The sequence below is a fragment of the Cupressus sempervirens genome, chromosome 11, assembly GCF_028749045.1.
Source record: "Cupressus sempervirens isolate cs-2001-9-10 chromosome 11, ASM2874904v1, whole genome shotgun sequence".
Taxonomy (NCBI): Eukaryota; Viridiplantae; Streptophyta; class Pinopsida; order Cupressales; family Cupressaceae; genus Cupressus; species Cupressus sempervirens.
Genome location: NC_143128.1, coordinates 754821356 through 754847901, shown reverse-complemented (window position 1 = coordinate 754847901; position 26546 = coordinate 754821356). Strand labels below are relative to the sequence as shown.

Here is a 26546-nt window from a genome sequence, read left to right as displayed (position 1 = left end):
ATGTGGAAGATAACTTATGGACTATCAACATCTAGGGTAGCCGAGAAGACACATATTAAGGTAGGAGAAGATGAAGAAGATAATACTGAACAAGGCACAATTGAGGGAGGCATAGGTATGAATATTGAGAAGCAGGTACCAGCTGAGGAAGAGCAGCAAATAGAACAGAGTGTACAAGACACACAAATGTTGATTTCTAGCCCTCCATAGGAGACAAGTGAAAATATTGAAATTGTCAAAGTAAAGGATGTTTTTGAGACTATTGCTCAAAATATCAATCCCCTTACAGAGGATGATTTGAAAAGGATACTTTTTCATTCCACTCTCTAGGGAAAACTATGTGACAACCCTGTACTAGTGAGTGTCAATGAAATTTAGAAAATAGAAATAATAATTATAGGGGAGGAAGTGAAAACACAAGAAACATCTATAATCACTCCTTAAGTCACAAGTGTACAACCTTCACAACCTATAGTGGTATATCAAAGGAAGGAGACAACAAGTTTCACTATCAGTACACTTATGCAAGACAATCCAGTCTCAATAAGTATACTAGTAACTAAAAAATAAAAAGATGAGACACTTGGAGAAGACAATATAGAAAGACTAGACAATGATGGAACTCAAGGCCAAACAAGTTAGGTAGATACACCTACAACTCCAACACAAGATTAGGGTGCAATTGGAACTATAGGGGAAGAAAAGGACAAGACTAAAGAATCAAGTTTGACACCCAAGTCAAAGGAGCTACTAGCTATTCAAGCACTACTGACATTACCAAAATTTGGTACTCCTTCTAGTAAAACTCTTCAAAGGCCAAGAACAAATGCTACACCATTACAATTATTAAGGTTGAGTCCTAGCTCATCTAAGGTAGGACAGGTAATATCTTATGGAGATGTTAGCCTAGATGAAGAAATTGTATTGCCTAAATTTGACTATGTAGCAATCACAATTAAATAGATGGGTATATTACAAGAGGCCCTAGCTGAGAAGAAAAATCAAGAACTACTTAGAAGGGAGCATAGGCAGAAGCAAGCTTTGATTGAAATCAAAGAGATTTTCCTAGATGCATTTAGTCTATCGACTCCAGATGAAAACAAGCCCATCATTAAAAAATTAACCAATATAGTGGAAATGGTTAGTGACACAAACCTTGATACTAATTTAAAATTACTAGAATGGTTTAAAAGGAAGTTTCAAAACAAGGTAAATGAGAAGATATAAAGTGATATTGCACTGACATAGGTTGAGCTAGCAATGAAGATAGAGAGTGTGAAGAAGGTACTAGAGAACATTTTATCTTTGTACACCAAACTATGTAATCCTACACTCTTCACACAACAAGTAAGGAATCACATCCTGAGTTTGGAGAACCATATGCAATCATCTGGTGCTACTTTACCCAAGTCTCCACCTCAAAGTAAGAAACATTTTAGGTACCTCTTGCAATCCCAGAGTCAGTTAGCATCATTACAAGTAGATGAAGCCAACATAAGGGCTAAAATAATTAGCATCCAATCAATATTGACTCCTCACATGGAGATATTACACAAGGAACTAGGTTATGTAGAAACACTTATGAAGAAAGACCCCAATATTTCTACATTGGATGGCTTAGTACACCTTGCTACCAAGTTGGCCATCCAAATCAAGTCTTTGGAGGTAGCTTGTGATAATTGGGATGCAGTTGTAAAGATTATACTTGAGGTCCATAAACCTTTTCTGGATAAATATGCTATTAGTGTATAATCTATTGACATAAGTATCAAAAAGGGGGAGTAAGAGCAATGGGGGAACAAGAAAGCAGAGCAAAAATATATCCATACCCAAGGGGGAGTAAGAGACAAAGAAAAAAGGAGAGTAAGAGAACAACAAGATGCAAACATCAGTTCAGACAAGCACAGAGAAAGAGTATTAGTTGATGCAAATATACTTAGTAGGAGAAAGATTTTGATATAGAATACAGAACAAAAATGAACATTCAACTCGAGGGGAGTTATGAAATTTTGAGGTACAAGTCATGTGTTGCAAAATTTTGATATTTTGCAATTTTTTATAGAAGCTAAACAAATATCTATGTTATGCTCATAAGGATAAGATCATTAATGCATGACCAAGTGTTTTTGACACTCATGTCAAAGGGGGAGATTGTTAATCTTAGATTGGTTTTGACAAGTGAGTGTCTATACACTTAAGACATTTACTTAGTTCATGTTGAACAAGTAATATTTGTCAAGTCACTCATGTGCTAAGTCATTCAAGTGTTGTGCAGATAGTATGTGCTGAGTGATTCAGGTGTCAATCAAGCACTGCATGTCGAGTCATTTAGATGTCAAGTGACAGCATTGAAGTCATAGTTAGTGCTGAGCACCAAGGACTTCAAATGTTGAGTAACACAATTTTGACATAGTTGTTTGTATTGGCAAAAACTACTATGTAAACCATTTTTGAGCTGACTTAAGGATTGATTTATGATCTTTTATTGATAAGGATGAATCTTAAGTGTGAATCCCTATGTATTGCATGCATCCAAACAAATAAAGGGAAGGTTTTAGTGGCAATATGGATGAATCACAGCCATTGATTCATACCTAATCCTAAGTCACCTAGGTCTTCTTAAAAAGGATAAACCCTAAACTTTTTATGAATGATTAAGGAGAGAAGGAGAGTTTGCATGCACAAACAAGACATTCATGGTGACCAAGGTATTATTATTTGAGTTATATTTTAGAATGAGTTAAAGGAGAAAAAAGGAAGGAAACAGTGGACAATAGAGAGACATTAGATCAGAAAGATTCAAGTCCACATTAGTATAGAGGTGATTTGAGATCACACAATAGAGTGTTAATCTCAGGATCATTGCTAAGACATTCTAATAGATAAATTAGCTAAATCTCTTAACAAAGTAGTCCTAATAGGCTATATTACAATCCTCTAACAAGGTGCTTACTTAATTGTGAGTTAAAGTCCTTTAATCAAGCACACTTCTAATAGGGTGTTGAAATCCTTTAATAGGGTAAGACCTAATAGTCTTTGTTAGCTTTTAATAGGGTAGACCTTTCATAGGGTAGATCACATTTCATGATCAAACATTGTAACCTTCATTAGATACACTTTGTTACTACAATAGTGAAGATTTGTGGGTGTCATCCCCACCCCAATTTTACCTTCTCATTGGACAGTTTCTAGGTCATCATATCTTGTTTCATACATGTGTAAATGCTTACTTATTTACATACTTTAGATGTATATTCTTTATATTGTATTTTAGTTGTTAAATTGTGAGATGGATGTATGGTTAATGTTTTTATAAGTAAAATTTTGAAGCTTTGATTCACCCTCCTCAGAGTTGACATTTCCTCTTGTAATTCCAACATTTTTATCTTCAAAGTCCCTCATCTTATATTTAATCCAAAAGTCCTTGACTTCATGTGTTTGAGTGAAATTATCTTGTTCAATGAACTTGACAAAAATTGCTTCCCTCTCATCTTCAGCATCAATGAGGCTATCATTCTCCATAGTTTGAGCATAGTAGCCATTTTTTTTCTCTAAAAATTTTGGAGGTGGCTCTGATGCCTCAACATTCTTTCTTTCTTTCACGTCTTTAAGAATATTGACAATTTCTAATGATCCCTTATTATCTGAGTCATCATAGGCTACCAAAGGGGTTCTAGCCCTTCTTCATGAGATTTAGGAGCAAGAGAACCCAAACTTGAACATATCAAACTCAATTTTCTTCTTTTGGTTTAAGAGGGTGGAAGAGATGCTTGCTCAACTTTCTTACCTTTTCTTGCTCAACATATTCATGGTATAAATTCTCAAAATCTTTAATACACTTCTCAATCCTAAGGATTTCAATATCTTCTTCAAAAATAAAATAAGGTAGACCTTTACTTAACCTCTAATTCTCTATCTTATTCAAAACATTCCATTTCTTCAACCTTTGGTATGCTTCTTGTAAGTCATCATAATTTCTAATAATGTCATCTTTAATTTTCAACTGATGAGCATACCTAAATTTTATGGTTTTAATGTGCCCCTTTAGGATCATAATCTCTTCTTTTATCATTGATCAACCAAAATTTATTCATGATGACTTCTTGAACATCTTGGATCTTACTGTATCAGACTATATATCCATCAGACTATATATTCTCAACCCAAAATAACTACCATATAAATTCCAAGAAATCTAATCTTTCAGAGACAAACAAAGGAAGTCTATGAGGTGGTTGTCTACACCCATATAACCTTATCAATGAATATTTTGGTTTGAGAATCACCCAAGTTGTACTTGAAAAAATCCATAAAGGATTCAACAAAATGTGGACCCATATGATCAACATACATTATTTTGATATTGTGGCCCTTGTACATGAAATGTGCAATTTCCCTGTATCTATCAAACTTCAAGGTTCTTTGATAATAATTCCTAAAGTAATCCCTATCAATTTTTGTGAGGGATTTGGTTCTCAATCCAAAGCATTCTTCTACACAATATTTCATGATAACTAGTAGTGGCATACCATCCATTTTCCTTATAGTCCTAGTGGTTGGTTCATAATGATTAGCTATTATGTCTATCAGCTTTGTATCTACAAACACATTTTGGACTATAGTTTTTCCTAGATCTAATCTCCATGGATTTTCCCTAGGTTCCTTTTAATCTCTATTTTCATATAAATATCATAACAAAAACAAATTCATAAGAAAAAAAAATCATTTGACCTCCAAAACAAGAACCAAGAAACATTTCCAACAACATCTTTTGAATCAATTTCTCAATGGGTACTTCCTTTGTTTCCTTAGCACTAGTATCCTTCTTTACAGGTATTTTATCAAATAAATTATACCTAGAGCAAGAGAAATTAGAACTTACTATTTTCTGCAACTTCTATAGGATTCCTCCAAACTTTTGTCACCAACTCATATCTCAGCTTTGCTTGCATGAAAATTCTCATTTTTGCCAAAACCCATTAATTCATTTTCATTTTGTATTTATGATCCATAACTTTTCCCACATACATTCACTTTGTAAATTTCCCAACTTGTCACAGCATTCAAGTACTTTAAACTATTTAATGATTTGTCTCTTTAAAAAACTTAAATGAAACCCTTTTCGCACTTCATCTCTAGATCAATTCTGAAGTTGTGATTTTTACAACTTCACAAAGCCTCTACAAATTCTTTTCCAAAATTGTGATTTTGGAGCTTGTCTTTTTAGTTGTCAGCAAAATCATGATTTTGCAAACCTTTGAAAAGTTGTAATTCAAAATAACAAAGTTATCACTTTTTTGCAATCCTTATACTTTGAAACCTTCAAAATGTCGATATTTCAAGTTTTTGTTGATGTCTTAATTTCTTTTCTCTGAATTGAAAAAAAAAATTCTCAAATCATTGTCTACTAGAAAAAAAAATCTAGGGTCCATCTCTCCTGACAAAGTGAGTTTCTCAGAAGGAAACACTATTGTATGCCTAATCGGAAAACCTTTCTTACTATAGTGAAAAAGTTGTGGGTTTCATCACCACAATAGTTTTTCCCTTTGACCAAGGTTTTTGTGCGATATCAAAAACTATGTGTTATGTATGTATGTGAATTTCTTTCATGAATTTTTAATTTATTTTCATGCATATGGATTATTAATGATTAAATGCTCATGTTATCAGTTAGAACTAGGTTATCAAAATAATGTTGAAACAAACTATAGGTTAAATAGTAAAAATGAAAATGTTACCTAAGTATTGATTCACCACCCCCACCCCATCAGTCTTAGTACTTAAACTTTCCTACCTATAATAAGAAATGATTGCCTTCCTATTCAAAATATCCCAACCCTCATCTATCATGTTTTGGTTCTTCTTGGATTTTACTCTCAATGGTCACTATAAATCCTTTTGATAAAGTTAGTCCTCCATTTAAATTTTCCATAGCTAAAAATTATACCCATTAAAATTATCAACCTTCATCCTACCCTTGTTTGACATTGCTCCTACTCAATCATGAGGCTCCCACTAAACTATGAGACCTTTTGTAGAGGATAACTAGAACAATGTCTCTCTGATATCACTTTTTGGGATTCAAGAGAAAAAAATAACAATTACATAAAAACATAATTAATATCATAATTGAACAAAGCACACATAAGTGAACAAAAGATACAAATATTTAATGTGATTCACCCAATCCCTAGACTACATCCACAAAATAACAAGTCGAATATTATTATCCAATAATTTCAACCTCATTACAATATCCAATCCCTTACAACTCAATTTTATCACAAGTAGCTACTAAATCATCATACATCATAAAATCTCTAACCCTAATCCATTTTATATAAGACTTATGTCACTTGAAAAATTAGGGCTAGAATAAGTCATCGAATATGAAAAAATAACTCCCAATGCTTTTTCCAATACTAAATTCATTTTTGGTTTTAGGGGTGTTTCTCCTCAACCCTACCTTATATCATGATTGGGAGCATACTTAGGATGCTACCCCAAGGCCCCACCTTGGGAACTGTCCTTAGAATTTGCAAGGGGTATTTCCACTTGACCCCTAGTATGGGATGTTGCCCCCAAACCCCCATAAGAGAAACAGGGGGAAACTACACCGAACGAAGAGGAGAAAACATTAACCTCTAAGTTTGATCAAGCTCCACATAACAACAAGATGGACATGTTCCACTGGAACTATAACCAATATATACCCAGCTTCTCTAGAAAGGTCTCAATGAGTAGTTTTTAGATTTATAATCAAAATTTGCCTATCCTACTCATGCACACAAGAAATTTTGGTTTTATTTCTTGGCGGAGGGCTTGCTTTAGTTAAGCAATATATTGAGGAATCAACCTTGAAATAAAATTTAATGTAAATATTGAAAGAAAGCAAGGTAAATATAAATATTCACCGTTCTTGATGAAACCCTTGTAATTAAGGATTTTGCAATGCATGTGTGCTATAAATGTTGAATTTTTAATGAAGGATATAGAAAATATCCAAAAATTTAATGGATCTATCAAAACCATCATGGATCTATGGATGTAAATGTGCATCAATAAATAAGATTATATATGTCACAATGTAGATCTCCTCCCTTGATGACCAACAAAATGCTAGATCTCAAAGAGGAAATGCTCACAAAGAATCCTTAAATTTTGAATGGTTGATGGATGCTTGAAATGCCTTAGGAAAATATTCTTGCTTAAGTGTCCTTGTATGTGTAATTATGTATTGTGATGGATGTAAAAATGAGGTTCCTAGGCTTCTTTTTATTGGATTTTGTAGCTGTCATGTATATTTGTATCTCTAGAAGTGAGTACTATTATGGTCACCTTCAACTGAAAAACAAATTCATGATAAATTGTAATCTTAAATATTTAAGACATGTTTCATACAACATGAATTGAGCATGAAAATATAAATATTCATGTTTTAGAATTTCAAGAGACCTTTAGTTGTAATGTGAAGAGCCTTACATGTGTTTTTTACATCGCTTAATGTGGAAGGCATTGCACACTTCAATTTTATTATCAATTATGTGATCTTTTGTTGTGTATCTGGGTTTTTCCCTTCATTTTGGAAGGGTTTCCCTAGGGTATTTTTGTGTGTTTATTTTATTTGATTTGTCTTTTCTTAATTTTTGTTTATCTTAATTTATGGGCAAATATTTAACATGGTATCAGAGCCCAAGTTTAGAGAACAACATTTGAGGGTTCTTGTGATTATTCTTGAAGTATTTATAGGATATAGTGTTGAGATTACTATTGTAAAGTAAGGTTGTCATGATTCTTATTTTCCCTCTATTAAAATTGTGATACAGTAAGGTACATTACTTGCTTATTTTTGGGATTGGTCTGGATGGCTGATGAAATACTACTAATTGAGGTCATGCCTTCTTCTTCTTGGCCATTTCAAATAAAATTTATTCTCAAGGTTAATCTATTTTAATCTTATTGCAAGAGTTGTAGGAAATTTAGTGTTTTGGATACTCTATCAAGACAAATTTTCTTCTTGATGTTCAAATATCTAATCGAGGTAACATTTATTTCTTCATCTTGTTGAATCTCCTTGGGTTGAACTATTTCACTTCCTAATCAAGCACTTCTTTGATCCCTCATCAATGTGAAACCATATATTTGTGTGTATGAATATCACATGAAGTCTATCCACATCAAAATGAACATTGATTGTTTATAAAAATGACAATAAATATTTATGTTCAATCTATCATATTTCTATATTTTATTATATATCATGATCAACTCTTTTATAGTTAATATAATTCTTAATGCCATCTTTTGTGTAATTGTCATCTTTATTATAGCACATGCACTCATAACTATCATGAATTTTCATTTATCAGCTCTTCATCTTTAATGGGAATGGCTCCAAGTTGTTAGGATTGACTTCAATCATGTAACAAGATTCCTACAAAATGATTGACTACATAGATTTTTCACAACTCACTTTGTTGACTCCATAATGTTAGTATCTATTAGTGAGACATTGTTTTGACTCCTTTTGACTTGGTCAAATGTGTCGACCCAAATCATTATGTCCATCTTATAAACCATTTTGTTTGTTTATTTAGACATTTGATTGAATAATTTTACATCTTATATCACATTATTATTACCATATTTTATCATTCTTTCATGTTAGAAAATGTAATTAAAAAGTTCATTAAAAAAATAAAAATTTATGAATGAAATTGAAAGTGTAAATGATGATTAAATATATGTGCATATTTCATTTCAATTTGGATTTTTGGGACTAACCTACTGATGGCACTTTTAGTTTCTAATGGTGAGATAGGAAATTAAAGGGAGGGGATGTGGTTGAGGTAGGGGAGGCTAGCTCCTCAATAAGGGTGAGATCAAAATAGTTATGGGTGATGCACACACCACATAGTTTTATTACTTTTATGGTAGAGGTTAACTAATTTTTTATTTTTTTTTGCAAATAATATGTGTGTGTATATGTAATTAAATAGAAAAATAAACTGAAAATTACCAAATCTATCTAATTTATTATCATTCTAAAGCTATTGTTAGTATTGATTGCTTATACTTATTTGAATGTTTCATCAATAGTTTTTGAATAAATTTTAAAATTGCCAAGGGGTTTAGCTTAGTTGGTTGAAGCAATGAGTTCTCAATGTGGAGACCATGGTTTAAACCCCAAGAGGGACATCTTTGTGGAACTCTAAGTTGTGACTCTTGGTCTTCTATAATTTGTATTTATCTCATTGTAAAAGGTGGATTCTAAGTTGTGACTCTTGGTCTTCCAATTGTTATTTCTATTGTGGTTTCTTGTAGGGAACTTGAATAAGATTGTAAGTCTCATGTTGTTGCTTGAATAGACACAAGATTTTAAACAAATTCAATATTTTTTTTTTTTAAATGATAAACTAGAGTAATCTCAGTAGATTTATTAGGAACAATTCAGTTCACTTTACTAAACACTCATACATTTTTCATTTTTCATTTTTCATTTTTCATAATGATATCCTTGTAACCATGTTACAGGTGGTTGAAATAGTAGTGTTGGAGATTTTATAATTTCTTGGCAAATTTTTTAGCTACCTATTAATTAATGACACCAGACTCAGAATTCATATCAAACTCAACATAGAACAACAATAACTAGTTAGTTTAATGAGAAGTGGGAGGTCAAGAATTTAAGGTTAAAACTTTTGAAATGAAATATAGAGTGGTCATTAATCTAAGGCAATCAATTAAATAAAACTAGGGTTTGGGATGCTAAAAAATCAGGCATGAACAATAGATCATTGGAGGGAGTAGTCTTTTTAAAAAGAAGTTTAGTAACAAAAAAAAAAAGAGGAAGAGAATTAGAATACATACACAGTTGTGGAGATTTAATCATGGACTAGAGCATCTTGGTGAAGCCTCTAGGTTTTAATTTTAATTAAATTTGAATATCCTTCTAATTTGATACACCAATTTGAGTTGTATATGTTTATGAAAAATCGTCTGATCTAGTTTTAAGACCTTTTTTTCTTGGGTCTTACATTTGTTTTGAGTTAAGTTAGATATCCACATTCAAGTTATCTTCTTATAGTAAAAATTAAAATGCTATAATTGTCGACCTTTGTGTTTGGACTTCAAAATGAGTGACATCTCTATAGAAATAAGTCACTAGATGATCTATGATTTTTGGTAGGTAGTACTCCTTTGATTTTTCTAAGATGGCCAACACTCTTTCCTATGTTGAATTCCCTTCTTCATATCTCATTACATCTAGATTTTTTTTATCTACTGCCCCTACTTGTCAATGGTCTTTCTTTTCACTTTGAGGAAACTTTCATCATTGATTATACCAAGCAAGTAATTTACTCACTCTTTTGGAAGCTTGAGGATTACTCCTCACTCTTTATCATTAAAAACATGGCATATCCATTTTCTATATATTTGATATCTATATATGATAGAAAAATATAATCACATAATTCATCCCTAGTAGAAAAGTATGAAAGGTTGTGAGTTAGGTTGTTCAAATAGAGGCTTCCTTTTTAGATGCAAATGAAATACAGGCCTAGGATTGATTTCTTATGCTAACTGGGAAAATCTATGAAACTAAAATTACTACTTCTTTTCCTTTTATCATAAATCAGCATCAACAATTGTGACTATCTTAAATCTCTGTTGATGCTCAATCTTATAGGTTGATTAGCATTTTTTTGGAAGAATATTTGAGTAGAAAATGAGAAACAATGGAGAAATATTAAAATTTCTCTTGACCTCTCTTTTTATTTGTCGAGGCATAGAAGTTTTTAGCCATCTTAAAATCATTATGTGTGACTCTTTATATTTATAAATTTTGACAGGTGTTACATTTTTTCTTTATGGAAAATGAATTAGATATGGAAATAACCAAGGATCGGTATGTTTGCATATCATAGACAAATTATATTTAGACAGAAGTTCATCTTGATATTAAAAGAAAACCAAAGCACAAGCTCCATTTTTATTTTTCCTCATTGTTCTCTTTTAAAATATATTTATATGATTCAACTCTGACAAATGTTTTCAGATTTCTAAAATAGCCTCAATTAGAAGAATTATTTAAATGCAAAATTTAGTATTTTTAAAGTAATGAGTTACTATTTTTTTTGTCCTTCAAGCATACACTTTGGAAATAAACTCATGCTAATATTTTTCCTCAAATTGGTTGTGTAAATGTGTTGGATTTATTTTAAATTGAGTTAAATGATGATTAAGGTTTTTCTTTGAAAAATGGAAACATTGAAGATGAGTAGCTTTTCTTTATTTATTTTAACAATATGAAAGTAGAATTGCAGATTGCCCTACATAAATCATATTAACATTTTTTTTACCATGTGCTCTTATTATTTGATAAGAGTGATTCAACTTGAAACCAAATTTCAGTAACATAAAAATATAGATTGCTAATGAAATGAAGAGTTGGTATCATCTCTATTATTCATTCTTTGAATTATGAATGAATAAAATTATACATTTTGGAGAAAAATGTCTGGGGGATTTGTAAATTTTTTTAAATTATTTTTGTATTTGTTGGGAATTATTCAAAATAGAAAATTTTAAAATTTATTATATTAGATGTTATTCTTACATTTCACTTTTGTTTATCAAATAAAGAGAAATTTTCATTGGAAATAGTTTTGTAATGTGGAAGACAGAGAAGGGTAAATAGATGTGTATTTACCAGTCAGTTTTATCTAGTTATTAAAAAGATACTCTGGCCAAAGCTTAGATTGCATATGTTTCTTAAATATTCTTTGTTAGTTATTTTCATTTACTATTTGTCACCCTGTGTAGGCTAAATATTCATTTAAGTAGTTAGATGCACATTTGCACCATTTAATCTGATCCACCAATGTCAGGTTGCTAGGCTTCTCGAGCAGGGTTAGGGAGTTCTTCATTTAGGAAGAACCTTAGGGGAGCCAACACTAGTACAAAAATAATAATATGTGACTAAAAAAACTACTAAAATTTGTATATATGTGACTAAACTTAGTCACGTGACTAATAGTACTTAATATCTAGTCATTTATAACACTACTAAATTTACTACTAAACAATTTTAGTCATTTATTTGATCATTGATTTTGATCATTGATTTAGTGGTATATTTAGTAGTATATATAGTGGTATATTTAGTAGTTTATTTAGTAGTATCTTTAATCATGTTGCTAGTCACTTATTTAGTAGTATATTTAATCACATATTTAGTTGTATATTTGATAGTTTCTTTAGTCATATATTTAGTAGCATATTTAATCATATACTTGGTCACACATTTAGTATATAGTCACATGTTTAGTGGTATATTTAGTAGTATATCTAGTAGTATATTTGATCAAATATTTAATAGTATATTTAATAGTGTATTTGGTCATAATAGGGCAAAATGGAATCGAAGCACCATCCATATGCATGTACAACAGGTGCTCTTGCATTAAGCTATCACCCTTTAAATAATGATCAAACAATGTGTAACTTTCTACATTGTCTTGGTTCTTAGCACAAACTTTACAAACTATGGTTATTAGTCTCAACAGAAAGTTGATTAGAACACACACATACAATTAGAGAAGAGGAATGCTCAAACTATGAAATCAATGAAAAGTTTTGGAGAAAGAATGATACATTTTGCAATAAAATAGAAAGCAATTACATGTTGAAATAACCACTTTTGCTACTTCTAATTTAATAATTGCTCTTATTTAATTATTTTTTCCAGATACTTTTCGTGAGTATAAGGCTATAAAATTCAATTTACTTAACACTAAATGAAACATAGTTTTCCTAAATGGTAGTAAAGAATGAAATTAAAAAAGGTTTTTTTTTGGGTTTAAATATACCATACAATTCTCTACTATCATCTTTAAAATAATAAAGTTCCAAAAGAAGAAATATTGGTCTATATAACATTTAAATTTAATTGTGTAGTTGATTGTCTTTTATTTTTTAACCCTTCAAAATGTTGAATTAATCTAAGAATTTGCAAAAAAACCTTCCCAAAACTGTCATGTTTTTCTAGTAACATTGATTATATAGGCAGTTGAACCACATCTTCTCTTCTTATTGTGCTTGGACAAATTATATTGGAGAACATTAAAAAACATGATACAAATAGAGACTAAGTATTCATGGACTTGTTGACATAGATGGATTGAAGATCATGGACATTCTTGATAGTACATATTTATTAATTAGCTCCTAAAAGTTAGAAGATGTTATTTTCAAGCTAAAAAGATTCCAAAAATTTGGTGTTTGAGTGTTTTCAAATTTCAGTGATGTTTGTTACCTCTATTACACATTAATTTTACAATCTTCTTGATATATGTACGGGGAAAATTTTGTTAAATTATAGGATTCTATATTTTTAATTCTAATTACCACATTCGGCTAACAAAACAAGGTTCACTCAACAATAGTGTTTGGCAGGAATTACTCATTGAGTTTTTTTTTAGTATAAGATCTTATGTAATGCTACCTTCTTAATTTACAATAACTATGAGATCTCATAGCATCATTAAAATCACAATTATATATAAGTCATGAGGTCCAACATCAAGTAAAAATCATAAATATGATAGAATTGGTTTTCATTTACTCCTAGATGATTGCTCCAAAGAGATACATTTTTTTAAAATACTAGAGAGTTAAAATTGAAAAATAATGTCGAAAGTTTTGCATCTCAAAATGCTTTGATCTTTCATTGTTTTTGTATGACCACCTTGTTTAACTCTCTTTTGTGGCCCAATTGGAATTGCCCTTATATATTGTTTCTTAAGAGGCTGTATTATCCATTTGATTAGTTTTTGTATTCATTGGGCCTAATTTCATACTTTTCTGAGCTTTCTTTATAATTAGAGCATCCCCATTGTCTTTGAGGAACTCTAGTTTCTTATTGTTTTTTATATATGCACAAACATTTATCTATTAAAGTTGAAGAGAATAGTGTATCTAAATACTACATTCATAGGATATAGAATACTAGTATATTATTAATTAGCATATATCATGTTCTTCTCATTTGAGTAATGAGTAATAGGAGCTAACTAGAATGAGTTATCATTTGTATCTGCTATTGTGGCATTGATACCTCTATGAGATGGATTTCCTTTTGGCTTATTAAAGATCTTTTTATATGTATTTTTTATTTATATTTCTAATTTTAAAATAATCACTATGCCTACAATCATTTGTTTCCTTATGGATTTAATGAACTCTAAAGCCTTAGTCAATTCAAAATATACCAAAACAATATGAGTAACTATGACCATATGTAAGCTCATGAGAATTTCATCTCTTGGCCATAGTTGGGCAATAGAAGGCCCTTGCAAAAAAATTATCCTAAATCTTGTCATTGTGATCTAGGCAAGCAATCTTGCATCATTAGAAACTATAGAATAGACACGGCTGAGAAGATTTTGTATTAAGAGAAGACAAATCATGGAAGTGAAGTGATCATTCCAGTTGATTATGGAAGCAACAACAAACTCCTCACTATGCTTGTAGTTTCCCTAACTCTAGAGAATACCTATAGATAAGTTGTTACATAATTCCACCAGCTTGTTTAAGCTAGCATAATCAACTCATTGTGACACTAGAAAATGTCATTTGTCCTAGTGCTTCCAATTTGTCATCATGGGCCACATGATTTCTTGGTTACATTTTATTTGTGTAGGATTTTCATAAAATAATTAGCATGCATAAAAGCCCCATCAATATTTGATTGTGAGTTTAAAACACCTATAGATTTGGAAGTTGAATATTTGTTAATCTATTTTTTATTGTCTCATCAATAAGATAGAACTATTTTGGAAAATGGTTGATTGGAGTTTGATTATTGTAAAAAATGATCCAATCATTCATGCAAAAAACATAAACCAAAGGAATCCATGTTGAAGAAATAAGTGATGATGAAGGAGCAACAATTCAAGAGGTTGAAGTAGAAGAGTTGATGGATAAATGTAAGGTAGATTTGTAAAAGTTATTATGCAGGTAGATCATAGCCAAAGTTGGAAACTTGACCTATAAGGAGTATGCAAATTGGTGAACTAGAAAATTGGTAAAAACCATAAGCATTATCTACGGTCTGCTTTCTCATGTAGATGCAATGCTTAGGGTTGACAAGAAGAGGTTGTCTATGGTTGGGAGGGAAAATCATTACCCATGGTAAATGAGAAACTATACTTAACACGGTATCAAAGTTGTGGTCAAGCAACCTCACACTCAATGGAAGATCTAAGGGTGATGGAGTGGATGGTAAAAAAAGATGTACCTTGTTAGCCATGGATGATAATGGTTTTCTACAACTTTCATCATCGACAATTAATCATACATCGTTAGGGTATCAACCATCATAGTTGTTCCTCCATGGAAGAAATTCTCATCTCACCTTTAGGAATAGAAAGATATCATTGGTTTTTCACAATGTATATGATGATCACATCATCACAATATGGAATATGCAATCTGGCATATTTGTCACTTATATGTGCATTCAAAGTTTCAAATTTATGGTGATAATAGAAAATGTACCACTAAAGTTTCCATTGTGGTCCCACCATTATCAGATAGGGATAGTTATGTTGACATCAATATTTCCCTTCTTTATGTTGATTAAGTTGCTCCCTATTATATGAAATATATATATAGTTATTTAGCCCCTCAATGCCATGTGCCTTTGAAGAATAATTGATGATGGGGAATGTGAATCATATTGATTGAAGAGTGGATCCAAATTATTTTGAGCAGCATGGAAGTATCCCTCAAAAGGAGATGTTGAGAATTTTTGACACTTCTTTTGGTATTGTAACAACTAATGATATGACTTTTTCTTTATGCATGGGGACTTCAAAAGATATTTCTCTAACAAGAATGTTTGAATGGAGTTGCACTACCACGTGACACTGCAGTAGGATCATTAACACCTACAAAGTTAACTACTAATATTAATAAATCATCCTCTTGTTTTCAAAAGGCTAGTGGGATTGAACCTATAGTTCTACCAGTCAATATGGTCCATTGAATTGTGTGGCTTCAACTTAGCAGTGGGTTAATAGTAATTGTACAATTTCATCACCTTATCTAGATATGTTATCTCATGCCACTTTAATTGTAGATTCAACACAAAATTTTGGAGATGACAAGTCATCTATATAGATTATGGCTTCATTTTCCTTGCCACGTGCTATGAAGGTGTGGTTTGGGGTTGTGATGAAATTTCTAGAGGTTGGTGAGACTGTCTTGAAATATTATGGATTTTTTTGAGTAAAAAGTTGTTGCCAAAGTTGTATATTTTGTTGAGGCATCAAACATTATTTCTAAAGTTGAACTACTTATTTCTGATTAGTGGAGAAACGATACTATTGAGGTACCGTTGATTTCTTCTACACACACTCCACTGATTGAGCAAGCTACTAAAAAAATGGATAGGGCATGTGTTGATGAATATCAAATTGATTTCAGAAGTTTGTTTTATAGGCACATTGTGAGCCAAATAGTTGGATCTCAACATTATTGTCCCATTAATTTGACTTAACAATGAGGTCTTTTTCCTTGAGTTTCTTTCTGACAAATACTTTGGTGAGAGGGAATCTTTTATTAAAATAACACTTTTAGTGGCAACAACACTACTTGGAAATGGTAAGAGAGGAGATAAGGGCATAACACTAGAAGAAGAAATGGATGAATCCAGAGTTAACCTTGATAGAACTATATTCATTGCAGATTGATGATTCCTTAGCATTTTCCCCAGAGGTCTTTCCATGGTGAGAATTTTCCCCACCTTACCCCCTAACTAGGAGTGCTTACAGCATGCCCTAGAAATGATGATATTTGTTGAGGCATTCTAGTCAATGTTGGTGGGTAATAATGTATCTTTTCTAAAAATGTAACCATAATAAAATCTACCATGGTTGGTCCTGTTAGTATACTAGAGCTCAAAGCAAGCTTTTAATGAACTAGCAAAGTAGTCTCCCCAATCAAATATGAATTCACTTGTGCATCATTCCTTGCAGTGGTGGATTTTATGTCTAAAAGTTCTCTTGAAGTAGAGGGAAACTGTTATAGTCTACCTAACTCTTTATGGGGAAAATAGTTCAAATGCCTTATTTTACAAGCACTACAAGCATGTTTGTGCTATTGAAACCTTGAATAGGAACACAAATAGTCTTTGAGACCTCAAACATTTCAAATTAAATTCAAAATATCAAAATATTGTGATAACAAATGAGATATATTAATAAATAGGTGTTATTATCCACATCAAGTCAAATTATGATATTTATATCAAGATTCAACAGTGTAGTTATTGAGTAAAACTCATTGACCTATTTTCATGAATAGCTCACAAGAACCTATCTCACATGAGAATAAATGGATGGAAACTCCATGGTTAAATGTATTTTAGTTGGAATGGTACCAGAATGAGTTGGACTATGTTTTCATTAGATTCAAATTTCCAACTTAGTGTATATTGTTTGACATTAACATAATTGGCCCCTTGGCATGTGAATGTATATTTTTCCCATTTAAATACTAACCCAAAAAGCTTATCAAGATTATCTAGATCCTTATCAAACAATGAAATATAGAAAATGGTTGAAACATGTGAAGAGAAACTTCTCTTTTAACCCTAATTCTAGTTTCTTGAGGCAATAACTCCTGGTTTCAAATCATAATAGACAATTCTTATGTAACAATCAAATTAACTAGGTTAAAGAAAATGTGTCTTGCTGGAAATATCACTAAACAGTAGGACAGAGTTAAAGAAAATGTGATAGAGGGTTATTTTAGGTCTGTATGTGTGTTAGGGACCTTTCACACACTCATATAAGGTTTAAGAACCCATTGGAAGAATTGGATAAGCGAGATAATGAATATTTTGTGACATTTTCTATAAATGGAAATGAAACCCTCATGACAGCAAGGGTTTGAAGAATCAATGATCTCCACAGCAACTAAGAGCCCAAAAGTTGGAATTTTGAAGGCATTTTATAAGGTAAATGCATTTCTAAGTTCATTTCTTTAAGTCCTTTAAATGTTTGTGAGTTTGAAGTTTGAGTGTGTCAATTAGACCTATTAGCGCATAACTAGGGCCTACTGGTTAACTACCTTAATGAAGAGTTGAAGATTCAAGATAGTTTGTTAATAGGCATCTCGATCTCTCCTTTAGGTATTAAGGTGATTTTGAAAGATTTTGAGTTCTTTCCTGAAAGCCCCAAAAAATGGGGCTACTAGAGAGAGAGCCCTCACTAGTTCTATATAGTAGTTGGTGTATGGAGCCCACTAGAGTACAAGAGATCATTCCAATTACATCTTCCTCTTGATAGTAATAGAAAGAAATCCTACCAAAACTCATTTCCAAATAGTTATTAGCAGACTAGACAGCCCTATAGATATCACCAACAACACTCATGCCCAACTGTAGCTAACTAACAACATATATCTAACTTTTTCTTAATAGGAACAGTAAGAGAGCCTACCAAAACTCACTACCAAATAGTTCTTAAAAGAAATAGCTCAACAAATGTCACCAACTACACTTGCATCCTTTAATTCTCACACTTGTTTGGCTTCATCTATTATTCTAAATTTGCACACTCTATCCCAGTCCTTTCATATTTGAGTAAGTAGCATTTCTAAAGAACTTAGTTCCAATAACACCTAGCTAGAACTCTTATATGCTCTTCTACAAACTATAGTAGTTGTATAGTGATAATAACAGTACATCAAGTATAATAGGGTAGACCTTATCCACTCTAGCAATGATCTCAACCAATATTAAACCTTCCACAATCCTTCTTTCTTGGAAATTGAACTTCTCTTACAACTCAAGTAAAAGTGACTTGAGAGTTCTCATATAATCAAAAAAATTATCTATGTAGTGCTTGATCTTTGTAAATATTTATCTCAATAACAAATAAGATGCAAACTTGGAGGGGTAACCTCCTCAAAGCCCTCAAAAACCAAGCTTTCAGTGATTTTCTATGTTTCCAAAATAATCTCTAGCATTTGAAAATCTTTTGCATACAACGACAGTGTAGCACATGTACTATAGTTGTAGTGCCAATATAGAAATCAGATCTCTCCTATACTTTGATTCAAATATACTAGTCTCTCAGGCCTAGTCTTTCATAGGTGTAAGAAATGTAACAAATGAGGGTTTCCATCCTCAAAAGCCAAAAGAATTCTAGAATTACCTCCAAAAAACAAATTCCAAGAAACACAAAATTCCAAGATGTCCTTTTCAACAATGAAAGGTCTTATTTATAACTCCAACTAGTCATAGATTATAAGGCACCATCAAGGCAGTCATTTGAATATGTCCATTCCATAATTCATAATCACTACAAGTTTTCAATTTTACTTAGAACTAGTTAATCTTCTACACTGTCCCAACAAAGCCCCCCGCCCCCTCTAGATAATAGCCTCCATATATAGAGGTGTGTTGAAGATAGAGAGATGGTGTTTGGGTCATAAACTACAACTCTCTCCAATTTTAACTTTGCAAGGAAAATAATTGAAACATATTTTGTAGGTGTCACTTTATACTTTGTAATTTGTGCCCAACTTTACGTTCTACAAGGCATGCTTCATTAACCTTAGTGCATTGCACCGCCCTTTGAGAAGGAGACTAAATCATGGCTTCGTACTATACATTGTTGAGAAAGGCTTAAAGATTGTATTGAAGGGTCCACTTATATGCCCAACACCTTAAGAAACAACATTACATCTCTTCCACATCAACCCTCATACCTCATGGACATTAATATTACAATGTTAGAGCTTTACTATTTCAACATTGTTTGCATGTGTAATAGGAGTCATCCTAAGCTAATCCTAAGATGTTGATGAACCTATTAAGATAGAGTATCAAGTAGTTGAAGAAGGAATGGTCACTAAATTAGACCAAGAATTAGAGCAAAAGGAAGAATAAATGTCCAAGATAGAGGATAGTGATGGTGAAAAGGATAGTCAAGAAAAACTTGACCATGATGAAGTAGTTTTAGTGTATCTCCTGTAGTTGGAAAGCAACATGGTGTAGTCAATGAACTCCAAGGTAGCAGTGGCTAAAGGAACTGATGATAAGTATGAAGGGGAATGGTATCAAGAAGGAGAAATAATTGAAGAGTGACTAAAATCCTCAATTCAGATAGAGGTAGAAGACTTCACCAATGAAAGGGATAATTTTTCAGAAAAATTGAACTATACTCAAACAGGTTGGACTACATTCACATTAGTAACCTATGAGAAAGAGGTTAAGAGTAACAAAATGATGATGATAGGTTAGTGTATGACCTTAGGCAATGCAATTATGAAGTCCTTTTATGAAGAAGAAATAAATTCTTTGTGGGCAATAAGCAAAATTCAAGTAAATGAGAAGAAATCGATGATGAATTGGGATAAGCCACCATTGTTGGCAATCAGTATGGTGACTAATCAATATGTTGTGTTCATTTCACCAAGAAAAGGTAAATATTGTGTAAATATTTTTTAAAAAGATTGGTTCATGTGGAGACAAAAGAGCCACCAGATATTGGTACAATTCTGATTATCTCTATAGTCCAAGACAGGGTTGGAAAAAAATCATAGTTTGGCCTCCAAGTAGAATAGAAAAGATTAGAGTCATTTGGAACATTTTGAATATGAAGAAGAAAAAGGATAATGGATGGACAAAGTTTCCAAGGGTGAACAAGGAGGTAGCATCAACATCAAACAAAGTCCCTACAACAAACTCAAGGGACTTGAGTTTTTTCAACAAAGGGAGTATTCTGTAGGAGCACCTTGACCATCTACAGTGGATTTTGGATCATATTTAGTTTTTTTTTGTCTCAATGGATTAGAGTCAAAGATTATTTCAATTCATGTAATTTTGTGTTCAATCAGGGTCATGTAGTGCAAGGTTAATGTTAAAGTGAGTCAAATACCCCTAAGGTATAAAATGCTATACAAGGTCACAAATGCATCAAATTTGTATTGGATATAACTCATTGTGAGCCATTGGACCCATTTGAGGTACCAAGAAGGCATAAAATTTCAAAAATGTTGCTAAGTTGCAAAATGTTGCTAAGTTGTTAAAAATGTTGCTGACAACACTTTGTTGCAAAATGACAACTTTAGAATATGAAGGGTCATCAAGCTTGTACACTTGGATAGGATTCTTTAGGAAGTTAAAAACTCATTTTCTATTGAATATATTATTCAATCCATTGTAATGGAATGGGGAGGAGGTACGATGGTGATTTGATGTTTAATGGCAAGTTGACAGTTTTGGGTATGGTGTAAACCAATGTCCTTTTGACTACAAAACGGTGCTTTCCTTTTTAATCTCATGAATGTAACTTGTCTAAATATTTTGTAGAGTAGTGTACATATAAAATAGTCCCATGTTAATTTTGGTTTAGGCAACTAAACATTACAATAACCCACGGGTCTGTATTCTTTGATTAGATAGTAGAACTTTTAATGCATTGTTTTGTCTTCAACCCACCTTGACTGTGTTTCTCATGAGTTTTAAATTAGAGTAGTATTAGATAGATGGTCTATTTTTATTTTTATTTTACTTCCCTCAATATTGCACCATAACCATTTCCCAAACCAAGTGTCAAGCAAGACATCCCTTATGTGTCTTGCTAGAAATATCACTGAATAGTAGGACAGAGTTAAAGAAAACATGATAGAGGTTTTTTTCAGGTCTACATGCATGTTAGGGACCTTGCATGCACTCATATAATGTTGAAGAACCCATTGGAAGATTTAGGTAGGTGAGATAATGAAGATTTTGTGACATTTTCTATAAATGGCAATGAAACCCTCATGGTAACAAGGGTTTGAAGAATCAATGATCTCTGCAACAACTAGGAGCCCAAAAGTTGGAAGTTTGAAGGAATTTGATAAGATAAATGCATTTCCAAGTTAATTTATTTAATTCCTTTGAAGTTTTGTGAGTTTTAAGTTTGAGTGTGTGTATGAATCACATATCCTTTGGTGTAATAAATGCCTCATGGTTAATTCTTCAAATTGATCTTTTGTAGCTTATGTGAGACATTGACTATAGGTATTTCCACTAGTCAATCCAAATATATGGCATCGAAATTCCATCCTACAATGTAAAATACATTTGAAGACAAGGAAGAAGAAAATTTGCATGCTTGTGCTATAATAGTGAGGTAAAGGACTATTTTCAATCAGCATTCTATGTTTGATTACTAGAGTACAAGGTCTCTCAAGAGGCTTACTTGTGAGGGATTCTTTGTTGAAAAAATAAATGAGTTTTTTCTTCACAAATATTTTCATAGTACTCTTTACTTTAGCAAGATGGGAATGATTCTATTTACATTCACATAAATCCATTCTGTAAGGTGAATTTGAATTTTAATATGGGAAATTTGGATGTTGATGTTGTTAAGTGTTGTGCTTCATTTGGTTTGTTTTTTTTCCTTTAGAGGTTTGTGTGTACCCTATTTAGGTATAAAAAGAAGTAAAATGGACAATAATTCTTCTGGAGAATTAGAGTTCACCTTGTAAGATAGAGTGTTAGTTGTGGAAGCTCAATGGTTAGTGGTATAGAATAACATCAGAAACACTAAGATTTGTTATAGGACAAGTGAAAGATTTTCATGGTTAAGGAGATGAAATCCCAAGTAGTTCTATAGGATCATCTACTTTGGGTTTACCCATAGGAAGAACAAAAATAGAAAAATCTAGTATTTCTAATATTCCTCATGCCACTGCAGGTGGTTGGGACTATGTAGTATAGGAGGAGAAAAAGAGAAGTAAGATAGATTTTCAAAAGTTGAATTGATGAAAAAGAGGTTTTTAAAGATACTACTTGGTGAAGAAATGTTTGGTGGGGGTAAAGGATTTCACACAACTCTTGTGATATCCATGTTGAAGTTGATGAAAGATCAACCCCACAGCTCCCAAGAATCACTTGCATTCAAAAACCTATTGCAAAAAGAGAGAAGCAAAAGCTATGGAAGATGGAATTCTCAAATCCATAGAGGAGACATCCTTGATGAGCAAAAAGAGGGATTTCTATTATCAAAAGTGAATGAATAAAATTACAAAGAGATCAACCCTTATAAAAGGAGATCAAAACCCTAAAGGTAAAACCTAGGTTACATGATAATAATTAATTAATTAATTAATTATTATATGCCCAAAGTTTAGCTTAAGTAAACTAGAGATAATAAGTGACTTATAATTAAATCAAAATGATTTAATTAATAGGGCAATATCTTATTACTCTAACACCCTCCCCCCCATTAAGATAAACTTAGGGAGTAGCTAAAACCTAGAAACTACTATTGAAAAAAAATTTGGGTCCTGACAACAAGCCCTATTGAGGTACCCAAGCACAACCAAATCTCTATAAAGAGGAGAAATGGAGAAAACCACATGGGAAAAACCCTACTCCAAAAAGAGATGGAAATAAAATGTTCTAGAAGATAGGAACAAAAGGATGATCATGAAGAACACCACTAAAGCATGAAGTTGCAAACACTGTCAAACTGTTGATCTAAAGAACCTCCAATGTATAGAATATGACCAAGTAGAGAAGACTAATTTTGACAAATTGATCAATCAAAGATGAAAGGTATCTTCATGGCCTCCAAAAATAGGAATGAAAGAATGCCTATATGGTAAATGATCCATCTCATTGAAATGCATAGGTATCCAGCCACTATAATCGCCTAGTACATAGGATCAAATACTAAATACATATCTCACTCCATCAAACCAAGAAAGAAATAGAGCCAATGTAACCCCCCTATAATGTTGAGAGGTAAGACATGAACACTAAAATTGAATGTAATATATCCTATAGAAAGAAGAACTAGGATCATTAAGAGTGCAAAAGAAGTACAAACACCTACAATGACACATGTCATTGACACATCATGAAGATAATATTGTAGAAGGAACACTCACTTGACAAAGGAAGATGGTGAATATGGCCAACATGAAACCCCCCAAGGCACTTTATAATGTAGTGCAAGTACAATAAAACACAAAGATGTCCAAGATCCTAAAATGTAAAAGAGTGGCACTTTATCTTAGTGCATTTGCAAAAATACTATAAAAGGATGTCAAAAAACATCAAAAGAGACATAAAGCTGATACAATAGATAGTACAACCCATGAAAAATCATCTTTAAAAAATTGATCTCCTAATTTGAAACAACCAAGATATCCACCAGAATGCAAAAAAGATTAAAACTAAATGGGATGTGGATGGATAGAATCTTGAAAATAGAATGTCTCAAAATATGTCTCCTAGAGTGCAAAATAGAACCTATTAATTTGAATGCATAAATTGGCAACCAAACAACATCAAAAATTCAAATAAATTGTAGCATCATTACAGGCTTGAAACCAGCTTTTTGGTGATATTTTATTTATGAAAAAGTGGAGTCTAGATGAGCAAGTTATAGCCAAAAAACCATAGACAGATCACAAAAGCATTAGAAAAGTTTTTTTTAAATCACTACCTCAAGATCTGTGCTAGAATACATTGGGAAGTGTGCCCACTAGTACCAAAAATTACCTCGAGATTTGTGTCATTTTTTATTATTGTACCAAATTGTCTCAATTTGTGTACAAAATCTCAATTTTCACACCCAAAAAATCTCAGGACGTGTGCTAAAAAAAATCTTGATTTTCAGAAAAAAATTAATTTTTCATATAAACATCTCGATTTGCATACCCAAAAATCTTGATTTTCTTACAAAAAATCACCACATCAAGAAACGTGCCAAATCTAGGAGCAATATTTTTAAGCCTCAAATTCCAACTATGTCCAAATTGGAAAAAATCTATATGAAAATAGGGGTTTTTGGGCACTCTGAGCTCAACAATGATGTCTGTTTGGGCTCAAAGTGCACCAAAAAATGCGACCCCCTAGATTCAATACTAAAAAACTCTAAAAAATGAAACCCTCTGAAAAGAAAAACACATATCTAAAAGCCAAGCCAGACCTCTCATAAATAGAACAAGGACATGAAGATTTGGAGCTCTGATACCATGTTGAAGTTGATGAAAGATGAACCCCACATCTCCCAGGAATCACCTGCATGCAAACATCTATTACAGAAATAGAGAAGCAAAAGCTAGGGAGGCTAGAATTCCCAAATCCATAGATGAGACATTCTTGATGAGCAAAAAGAGAGATTTCTATTATCAAAAGTGAATGAATAAAATTACAAAGAGATCAATCCTTATAAAAGGAGATCAAAACCCTAGCAGATAAATCCAAGGTTACATGATAACAATTATTAAAATAATTAATTATTATATGCCCAAAGTTTAGCTTAAGTAAAATAGAGATAATAAGTGACTAAGTAATTAAATCAAAATGATTTAATTAATAAGGAAAAATCTTATTATTCTAACAATCCAATGCCATTACTAATCTTTTAGAAACCATTTTGGAACAACTCTAGAGGTTGGTAGCATTGGCTTTAGATAAGAAACTAATGTAGTGAAGAGAGATGGACACATTACTATGTGTTAGTGAATATATTGTTGAGTTAGTCCCATCTTTATAGGCTTATCTAGATGGTAATAATTTAGAGGTAATGGTAAGCATACCTCAATTAGATCTTTATATCAATCTTCCAGCCTTGCATAAACTCAATGCAATGCTCATTGAAACTTCAGAAAGTTTTAATTATACTAAGTTCTAGTATGTGGACCAAGGACTATTGGTGCCAGATGTAGATGGTTGTGGCCTACTTAGGTGCCCTCCTCAACATCAAGAAGAAAATTGGTGGTTTCCTATTCCTCCAATCCCTCCATGTGGTCTATGTGATGATGCAAGGAAATATTTGCAACATCAATGTGATTGAACTAACCAACTTATTAAATATGAAATAGAAATCAACAATAATTTTTTTCTAAGATGGGGGTTCCTAGCATCTATTTGGACCCTCTTTCTAAAAATGGAAGTGCTAATCTTGGAGACATCATATATGGCTACTTCCTTTTTAGAATTGGTCAAAACCATCTTCCCCTATCTAGGATTCTCAACCACAAAATCCTAGATCTTCTAGCTCCAATACCACTTTGATGCAAAGCCTTGGGGGAAAAGGCTCATGCACCATTAAAGACCCTTTCCTCACTAGCCTTTCACAATAACTCACAACTCCATCCATTCTTTCCTATGACTCTTAGTAACATTAACTCATTCCTATGACTCTTAAAAACACAAACTTGACCCTCTTGTACCCTCTCACACAATCCCTGTCTCATTAACATAGGATTAACTCACAAGTCCATAGGATTAAGCACACTTCTTGAGCTTATTCCAAATGACCTTTAATGGCCAGGCTTCAAGTAATAGGCATTCCCTTATAACCCTCTTAAGCACTTAGTTCCACAAATCTCTAATCATACCTAAACTGATCACATCTCCTTTCTTGACTAAATGTAGCCCTCTTAATTTATTACATCTACAACCATCATCTTTCCCATACACTATGATAGAAAAAACTCCCCCTTCTACCTTCTTAATATAC

The 26546-nt window shown here is 32.2% G+C and overlaps 1 pseudogene; it reads left to right on the top strand.

Moving 5' to 3' along the window:
• Positions 1 to 26098, top strand: LOC149531796 (rop guanine nucleotide exchange factor 5-like; annotated as a pseudogene).
• The last annotated feature ends 448 nt before the right edge of the window (positions 26099 to 26546 follow it).